Source organism: Leptonotus elevatus, chromosome 17 (assembly GCF_054856555.1).
Source record: "Leptonotus elevatus isolate MCC_2025b chromosome 17, RoL_Lele_1.0, whole genome shotgun sequence".
NCBI classification, from domain to species: Eukaryota; Metazoa; Chordata; class Actinopteri; order Syngnathiformes; family Syngnathidae; genus Leptonotus; species Leptonotus elevatus.
In genome coordinates this window covers 1,737,483-1,747,455 of record NC_141255.1, presented here as the reverse complement: position 1 = coordinate 1,747,455, position 9,973 = coordinate 1,737,483, and the positions used below count along the sequence as shown (strand labels likewise).

The window sequence follows — 9,973 nt, the reverse complement described above, 5'->3', positions numbered from 1 at the left end:
ATACCCCCATCTGCAACACAAGGAATAGCGTATAATGTACAGTGTGCATTTATGCCACCTCATTTACAGGAAAATCATAAAAGTTGACAATGGGGGGAAATGGCGGAAAATAGAATCATAAAAAGCAAAAATAATGATACATTTGTGCAGCCACATTTAATTTAAATTTTCACATTATAAACAAAAATAGTAAAAAGTATATAATTCATTAAAATAATGGTAAATGTAAGTCTTCTTTTGTGACGAGATTATAAAACATGACAATAAATATAAATATAAAAACAATAAATAAGAATACAATACGTCTATGCCCTTACTGTTATTACCAGACACCAAAAAAAAATGTTTAAACTAAAATTGAGTTTTACAACAGCAAAAATCGTAAAATTAAAATATGAAAATAATGTTTTTTTAAATAAATTACAATTACAATTAAAATAACACTCTGTAATAATAATAATAACTTTACGTTGCATGTGGAGTCTGTTATTAGTAGTATGTCATTCATTTATTGACCATAATCCACTAAAAAAAGGAGGCTTAAAGTGTAAAGTGGAGAAGAAGAAAAAGCTCATTCTTTGTTTTGAAAGAACTTCCGGGACTCGCTACTCTTGAATGTACCTTGACAGACGCGCGGGGGCGCTCCAACTGGGAAAGGAGAAGGAGGAGGAGAAGGAGGAGGAAGAAGCTCTTTCTTCATCATCGTCATCGTCATCATCCACATACTCTCTCTCTCTCTCGTTGGCTTCACAACAGCGGGAGCTTCTGGCCAAGCAGACTGCCGACAAGCGCTCATCGCCGGGATACTCATTGGATACTCTCCGGCCCGCCGCGGAGGTGTGGAGAAGATTGAGTGGAGCTCCTTGTGACTCGTTGTTACCCCTTTATTTTTTTTTCCCCCCTGGGAATGTTGTTAAAGTTGTGTCTGCACACCAGGATGTAAACACTTCCCCAGTTTTTCACCGCCGTGAGCTCTTTTGGAAGTAGCGAACCTTCCGGACGACGGTTCGAGGGTAAGTCAACACTTTTAAAAGCCGGTTTGTCGTGTTTTTTTTTGTTTTGTTTTTTTGCTGCTGTGCCGCCGGCAAATAGTCGGTTCCTTCTTCGGTTTAGGAAGATTGTGCCATTAGTTGCCGAGCGTCGCACCGGACTCCAATTACAAAACATCCAATTCTGCGTCCAATTAAACGCAGGCACGTGACGGTTGACTCCCCGAAGAAAAGTTTCGGCATTCCACCGACTGGAGACACGTTTCGGATTATCGGCATATATTTGACCCTTGGACTGCATTATTTGAGCCGGCACGGTGATCTTTTAGAAACACGTTCGAAGAGAGTTGCTGCCGGATTTGTCGCTGCCTTTTATTTGAATTTGCTGCTGTTTACCTCGGACCTCTTACGGTAAGAACTTTTCCACGAATACCGATACTAGGTTGACTTCGGACGTGCTGATTTATCTGCAGCACGCCAACCTGGATGTGCCCGGCGCCTCGCCTGCTGTTTTAACAAGGCGACCTACATGTGAGCTTTTTTTTTTTGCAAGCGAGTCTGGCACGAGGTGGCGAGTGGAATGTGTTCTGGGACCAATCAGTACGCAGAACATCTGGAGCCTCTCGGCACAGCTCCGTGGGCTGATCCTGTTGAGCAAGTCTGCAAACAGCCTCGCGAAAAGCCAACACCTCTTTTGCGTGTACCGCTCGACGTCGCTATAATGGCAATAAAATCACCGAAAGAGCACCAAGTGTACTTTTAAAAATAACTTTTGATTGGACTTTCGGCCGGGAAGAACTGTCCTTTCTCTCTCTCTCTCTCTCTCTCTCAAAAGGTCAGTGAATCCATCATGTGCCCATGTAGGCTACATGAAAGCAAAACTGTGATAAACGTGTTTGGCAAAGTAAAAGTCACTTTTGTGGTAAGTCTTAAAAGTTGCTAGCATAGTTAAAAAAAAAAAAGCTGAGAGAAATGTCAGTAACAAAGTAAAGTACAGAAGCATGAACATTCAAGTATAGTAATGAAGTATTTGTACTCTTTTACATTCATAATTCATAAACCCAGACCAAACATTTTAATTTATATAGGCCTTTAAGATTTGTATTGCTAATCATCGTATGTTTTTGTCTGGTCAGCAGAGGGCATCTCTAATTCCTAAAATCCAAATTGCGTCATATGATGAAGCGTTCCCACATATGTTATTGTTATTTTTATTCTCCACACTTTTTTCCGCATAATACATGGTGGAGAACTTGGGAACATTTTTTATATATATTCGATGGTTCGATACCAACTGACTATCAGATCAGGAAATTAATTATAATTTCACTAAAATTATTAAATACATGCATCAGCATCAGATTACTCTTTTTCAAAAATAAATACACCGGTACATATAATTTATCTTTCAATTTGTATAAAACAACTCAGAAAGTTGGGTCAAACTGATCCGTCCTTTTTTTTTTTTTTACCCATATTAGGTTATTTTTGGCCCAACTGCTTTTAGAGTGCAAAATGCATTTTGGTGACAGAGACTTTCAACCGTTTTTTTTGTCTCATGTCCATATGAAATATTCATAAATGACGGCCATCATGAACCCAGTTTTGCTCAAAATGTACGATCCAATCCAGTAAATACGTCTTCCTGGGTTTCAATTGAACTCATTTCTTGTCGGGAGTTGCTTCACGAGTGTAGAGGAATTTAACTGTACTTTTAGTTTTTTTTCCTGAGGTGACTCATGCGATGACAATTCAGCAGTTTTGTTTTGTTTTTTTAACTCATGTGACTACATCAGGAAAAGGATGCAAGATTCCCCAAATGTATTTTGTATGGTTTCTGATGACTCATGAAAAGAGTTTGCTCGCGTTTCCCGCGCGTGGAATGTGGCGAATGTCAACGGCGGGTGCCCGTGGCAAACCTGTCCTGGTGGAATGTTGTGATTGACGAACTGTCAGTTGCGTTCAGGGTCGTCAAACTGGCGCGGGTCTGCGCGTCGTAGCTTGGGCCAATTAATTATGGCGTATAAATGCACACTGGAATTTTGGCCATAGAGAGAACATTTTGGGCACTTTGGGCATTTTCACCTATGGGTCTCCTCACTTTTGTTGCCATGGGTTAAGTAATGTTCATTGTGTCAGTGTTATTTCTTCAGTGTTGTCCCATGAAAGGTTTTTGTGAAATATCTGCAGAAATGTAAGGGTAGGGTGTGCTTAAAAAAAAATATATATATATTTTTTTCACTCTTTAGTGAATAAAGAATACAAGACCTTTTACTGCATATTACGAGAATAAAAGTTCTATTATTTTGATCTTACTGGAACACGACTCTCTCGTTCAACTTGGCTTTGACATCATATTATGACTGTCTTGAAAAAAAGACAACTTTATTTGACTTTTATTCTTGAAAAAAAAATACTTATTTTTAAAGAATATTTTTATGGTGACATTCTGGTGTCATATTTTTTTGAGAATATTGTCCCTTTTATTTTTAATAGAGAGTCAAATTTCTCTTTTCCAGTAATCTTACAAAAATAAGTTTCTGTCTTGGAGATGACTTTTTTCACTGGTTTACTTTGACTTAATATTCTGATAGAAATCTGACTTACCGGTAATTTTGGTAAGTATATGACTTTTTATCCTGACAAAATACTCGCAATTTGACTCATAAATGTCAATTTTCTTTCTTCTAAAACAACTTAATCATTACATTGCAAATATAGCTTAACTCATTCACTGCCATTGACGGCTATAGACGTCAAAAATTCATTTGAACTATTTCTATTAGTTTAACATTTGTTTCCACTTTTGTTAACAAGAGTATGAAAACCTAGGATTTTTTTTTTGTACATTTCGACCAGATATGAAATTTGTGATTAATTCCGAGTTAACTATTGAAGTCATGCGATTTATTACAATTTAAAAAAAATTATCGCATGACGCCCTAATTTTTAATAATCTTTCCTTTTTTTAAACATTTTTTTTCTTTTTGACTAAATATATTTTTTTAAAGAAATGAAAAGATTATTAAAAATAAGGTCGTCAGGCGATTTAAATTTTTTGTAATTAATCGCATGACTTCAATAGTTTACTAATTTTTTTAATGATTAATCACAAATTTTATATCTGGTCTAAATGTACAATAATTTTTTCCCTAGGTTTTCATACTCTTGTTAACAAAAGTGGACAAAATGTTAAATTAGTTCAAAATAATTTTTGACGTCTACAGCCGTGAATGGCAGTGAATGAGTTGATGTGGGTGTCAAAATGTCTTCCGAGAAGTTGTGTAAGGTGCGTTGCGCTGGATGCTAGCGCTCGTCTTCCCGCCGCCAGTCAGCTGGCGGGAGCTTTAAAAAAGCGGCTCGCTGGGATGAAACGGGAATTGAGGGAGCGTGAGAGAGAACACTCGAAAGTTTTGTCCGCTGGCGTCAGTCACGCGGTCGCCGCGGAACACAGGAAGCGAGCCGGACACAAGGTCGACAAGGTCGCAGGACGCTCACGCACCAGCTTTGCGTGCACGCCGGCTCTTTGACTTGCAACTAGAAACTTCTGCGTTCCCAAACCACGTTGTCACAAGTAATGAAGCCACCAGTTAACATTGGAACGCTACTAGTACCACTAACGAATATAAATGTATCATGTCAATAGTGTTGCTAGTAGTAGAAAAGGGGGAAGTGAGCATTGTTGGACTTGGTGCGCGTGTATGTTTGCACATTAGCGGGGAAGGGGGGGGGGGGGGGGCACTATTTGGTTTTCCTGCAAACGTTCGAAGGTCGTGTTTGCCTGTTAGAACAGAAGCAGTTGGGTTGTGACCTTCAACCCCGTGATAGTGTGAGTGTGCGTGGTGGTGGCTTTGAAACACCTGCGAGACTTCTGTCTCTCTTGTATGGCTACGTACAAGTGTGTGTGCGTGTCATGTTTGTTGTCGTCTTCCTTTTTTTTTTTTTTTTTTTTTGTACCGAAGAAGAAACACGCCCATTTCCTGGTTGTGAGGCAGGTGGTGTGCTCCAGCCATCGCTAAAGTCATAAAAACGCAGTATATACAATAAACATGATGTTTTTTTTTACAACAACGCTGAACTATATTTACAATTTAATATGTACTGGTGGATGAATTTTTAATGATTGTATTAAAAAAAATGGCAAAAATTAATGGCAACTTTGTATTCATATCATTTCTCATTTCTCGTCCCCGATCGTAAAATGGCTGCAGGAGGGCAACCGATAATAGTATCGGCCACCGCCGAGAGTACCGATACCTTAAAACAAGACTGGTATTGGCACCGATATTGATACCTGGTATCGGTAGTCGGGATGATAACCACCTCTGCCTCATTTCGAGCCAGAAAAAAACCCCGTTTCGTTTGGTGGAAGCGAATCTAAAAATAACAAACAAAGCTAACAAGCGCACGCGAAGGTTGCGAGAATGTGACAGCGTTGATATGGAAATGCGAACGGGATATGGATGTCGGTGCGTGCGTCTATGTGAAAGTCAAACTGTGTGTGTGTGTGTGTGTGTGTGTGTGTCGGTACAGAGAGTGGCAGATTCCTGCGTGCCACAGACGACGCTAATGAGATGCAGCTTCCCGCCGAGTCTCTATCTCACACACATAAGTACAGTTTTCAAGGTCACGGAGCCTCCTGGATGACCTTCAAACAAGTGCCAGCCCCTTGCTTGAGTGTGTGCGTGAGTGTGTGTGTGTCTGTTTGCCGTGTGTGTGTGCGTGCGTGTGAAATAACACACCAACTTCAGAGTTTGAGTGGCTTGGTTGTAATTGCGCAATCTCATCAACCCCCTGGCTCTCTCTCTCTCTCCCCCCCCCCCCCCCAATTGATGGTCGCACGCCCACACATGCCAGCGTAGACTGCTGACGCTAATTGCAAACGTGTTTCCTGTCAGCCAAGGGGGAAAAAAAAAAGGCCATTTTTGCAGCATTCCCCAGCTGATTGTCTTTTGCAAAAGTACCGAGCTGTCAGAAAGGGAGTTGCGCGCATGCATGCGCACACACAAGCAAATATAGCAAACGGCAGTCATTAAAGCAAACATTTGTGTCAGTGTTGAGGCTTTTGAGAAAACAAGGAAGGGCTTGTGGCAGGATTGAGGGATTATTTCAGGCCGACGCTGGCGTCGCCTTCCGCGCGGGAACGCCAAAAATAAAAGAAATGACAAACCTCCGACAGGAAGTGGAACGCAAGGCGCCGGTTGTCACTTGAAGATGGTAGCGAAGCGTCGTCGTTTTGAGTTCATGTTGGATTTATAATATCGCTAAGTGTGATGAAGTACTGCCTCCGCCAGTGAAAATGCATTTCTTCTTCACTTCAGGAGGTAGAAGCAGTTCAGTTAGTCACAACGACCCATCCAAAACCCTATTTACAGATCAGCATCGCAAACTGACAATTAGATGAAGTGCTGCTTCCACCAGTGAAAATGCATTTCTTCTTCACTTCAGAAAGTAGAAGCAGTTCAGTTAGTCACAACGACCCATCCAAAACCCTATTTACAGATCAGCATCGCAAACTGACAAGTAGATGAAGTGCTGCTTCCACCAGTGAAAATGAGTTTCTTGCTTTGGCCTGTGCTTGCTTTTGTTTTCCACATTATGGCCTTTACTTTAAGCTACCGAACGAGATTCAATGCCCTTTCCACCAGCAGTTTTGTAATTCATGTGTCGGATACATAAATTGGCAAGTATATGAAGTGCTACCTCCACCGGCGAAAACTTGTCTTGACAGGTGGTTGCTTTTTTCCCCCCCACTGTGGGATTCACTTATTTGCAATGCCTGAGCACCAGTTTAGTTGCTCTACATTTCTTGACTTCGGAATTTTGTTCAATGCTTTTATTCTATTGAATTATGTTAGTTTGTTTTTGTACAGAAGATGACTATAAACATGTTTGTTTTTTTCTTCTTCTTACAAAACAGTGGGAGTGAAACTGATTAATGGCATTTGTTTCCATGAGTCAACGTAAAAGTCGATTACGAGCTCGGTCACACTGCGCATCTTTTCTAAATGAGATTTGACGGACAAATCTCGAGTTGCCGCGACTCGGCGTATTAAAAGCGCCGAGACTGTCGACAGATTGTTTCGCCGCAACTCGGAAGATGAATTGGGAATTCGGGGCATGGCGGCGGGAAGCTTTAATGGGAATGAGATTGGACTTTATTTCACCTCCTGAACCTCATTATGGAAATAGACTCCTCCTGATTGCTCCCCCACCAGCTGTTTGTCATTGTGTGCGTGTGCGTGTGCGTGTTTGTGTGTGTGTTTGTGTAAATGGTAAAAGTGGATTCCAGTGAATGCCTGTGATGAATGACAGCGCTGTGGAATGTGGGATGGACCGCATGAATCGCTCTTGACTTTGATAACAAGTGGAGATTTAGCAAGCCGCACTGCACTCTAAATTTAGAAGAAAAATACCCAAAAAAAGCAGAAATGGAAGGAAGTAGCTTGACTGGGCAGCGCGCAGTGACCTTTCCCCAGTAAGCCTTCTTCCCGTTTTCAAAGCAGACTTCCTCATTTGACGAAGAAGCAGATTTTGGAATAAAAAGTGGGCAAAATGCACTGTGGGAATTTTTTTTTCTTTTGTGACTTCCCAACTAAATACAGATAACTGGACAAAATACATGAACAGTGAAAATTCATGAATAATTAACGTCCATTGAAAAGTATTGAGAAAATTGGAGGGGGAAAAAAATTCTAACCCTCCAAAATTCTTAAAAAAAACACTGATAAACCTCCAATATCAATTTTACATGAAAAATGGGGGTTGTCTCCCCAAAAAGATCCCCACCAGCCGAACTGCGAGTATGCAGGGTTCCACTGTAGTAGAGAAAATATTTTATAAATTTCCCCCACAGTTTTTTCAAATATTTGTATTAATCAAATGCCACTCGGAGTGCGGATGTGGCCCCGCAGCCTCCCAGTTGCCCATCCCTGATCTACTGGGATCTGTTTTTCTTCAGTGGAGTTGTGCATTTTCTCCTCTGGTTGCTGTGGGAGCCTTAAAAAAAAAAAAAAAAAAAACATTAAGCTGAAACGAGAACAAGAGAAAAGATGCGATCAACGTCCAAGAAAGCATCTGTACAGAATCATCATAATCATAACGATGATAATACATCTTTGTCCTATATGTCAAACTTGCTTTCTACATGGGGGAAAGCCCCGCTGTGTCTTTGGAATTCCACCATGACGTCAGTTAATGGAGAACACATTTGGAATTGGGAGGCGGCCTCCTTCGCCATTTCCACCTCTGCATTTTTTTTTAAACACTCTGAACACGGCTGTCTCAAAAGTAATCACATTTTTATCAAAAATTATGAGAGAGGAGAGGAGGGGGTGTCGAGAGGGAGGGAGGGAGGGAGGTCGAGATGGAGGGAGGTCGAGATGGAGGGGGAGAGAAGGAGGGAGGGGGGAACAGAGGGAGAGAGAGAGGAGGAGGGAGGAGAGGGAGGGAGGGAGGGAGGGAGGTCGAGATGGAGGGAGGTCGAGATGGAGGGGGAGAGAAGGAGGGAGGGGAGGGAGGAGGGAGGTCGAGATGGAGGGAGGTCGAGATGGAGGGGGAGAAAAGGAGGGAGGGGGAGAGAAGGAGGGAGGGGGAAGAGAGAGAGAGAGAGGAGGAGGGAGGGGGAGAGAGAGAGGGAGGGGGGAGAGAGAGGAAGGAGGGAGGAGAGAGAGAGAGAGAAGGAGGGAGGGAGAGAGAGAGAGAGAGAAGGAGGGAGGGGGAGAGAGAGGAGGGAGGGAGGGGAGAGAGAGAGAAGGAGGGAGGGGGAAGAGAGAGAGAGAGAAGGAGAGAGAGGGAGGGAGGGAGGGGGGAGAGAGAAGGAGGGGGGGAGAGAGAAGGAGGGAGGGGGAAGAGAGAGAGGGAGGGGAGGGAGGGGGAAGAGAGAGAGAGAGAAGGAGGGAGGGGGAGAGAGAGAGAGGAGGGAGGGGGAGAGAGAGAGAGAAGGAGGGAGGGGAGAGAGAGAGAGAGAGCAGGGGGGAGAGAGAGAGAGAGGGGGAGAGAAATTCATCCTTCTAAAGTAAAGCAAAGTGTTGTCCACCTTTTTCTTTGCTGCCCAAACTGCTTCGAAGAACACAAATGAGCGCACGCGCACTTGAAATTGCAAATTGAAATGCAAAACGCCACCAACAGCAAAAATGTCACGAACTTCTTACTAAAGTGTGTCTTTGTGATGAAAACGCGCAATTAATTGTTTTGATTCGTTTGAACGTGTTGTATGAGACCCAAACTTCAGATCAGAACTGGATCATCCCATGTGTAAACGCATTTGTAGCACTACGCTAACACGATCGCCGCGCTGCATGTGATGTCTTCAAGTTGTTCCAAAAAAAAAAAAAAACCTTTGGCCAGCCACTTGTGTTGAACCATCTGTGTGCGATGTTGTAGCATATGGACACGCGCTTAGATTGCGCCAGCGCACAATTGCGAGCAAGCTTATAGTGCTTAGAGATACGACCGAGACGTCGTTGAAATGCATTCGCACGCACGCACGCATATGAAGACTGCTGCGCTTGTTGAGGGAAAAGGCAGCAGCGTGCTGATTTGAATTAGCGTCTTCTCACATGAAATGCTTTTTTTTATTCGAGAGCAGTAGCATTACATTACATTGTTAATCGGAAGCAAAAAATTATACAAAAATTTTTTTTTTTGTTAAAAAATTTTTGGGGAGAAAAAGGGCGACTATTCCAAAAATAATTCACCATAAAACTCTTTTTGTGTGTTACTATTTTATTCCTCTAAAAGAGATTCTAAATCACCCACTCGTGGTATGTGAAAGAATCACTGAATTAAAGTATTCATTTGTTAGCATAACTTTTTTTAACCCTTGACAGCACTTAAGCCTTCCTGTTGTCGATGAGATTTGGACGCACTGTAATTTGTATTTATGCGTTTGTGTGCGTTTTCAGGAGGGCGAGTTGCTTCATGTCACCAGAGCTCGTCCAGCCCTGAAAGCCAGCAGGTGTGTTTGATTTGTTTTCAATAAG

At 42.2% G+C, this 9,973-nt stretch overlaps 1 protein-coding gene across 3 annotated transcripts in view; it reads left to right on the top strand.

Moving 5' to 3' along the window:
- Window positions 1-692: 692 nt before the first annotated feature.
- plxnb2a.1 (plexin b2a, tandem duplicate 1) overlaps window positions 693-9,973 on the top strand; it is a 41,909-nt gene continuing 32,628 nt past the window's right edge. The window contains exons 1-2 of one of the 3 annotated variants that reach the window (XM_086058874.1): window positions 693-1,013; window positions 9,896-9,948. The gene's annotated coding sequence lies outside the window, so the exon portion shown is untranslated. Of the gene's footprint in view, window positions 1,014-1,216; window positions 1,401-9,895; window positions 9,949-9,973 lie in introns of those variants that run through there. The other 2 variants (XM_086058875.1, XM_086058876.1) reach the window with 2 other exon arrangements.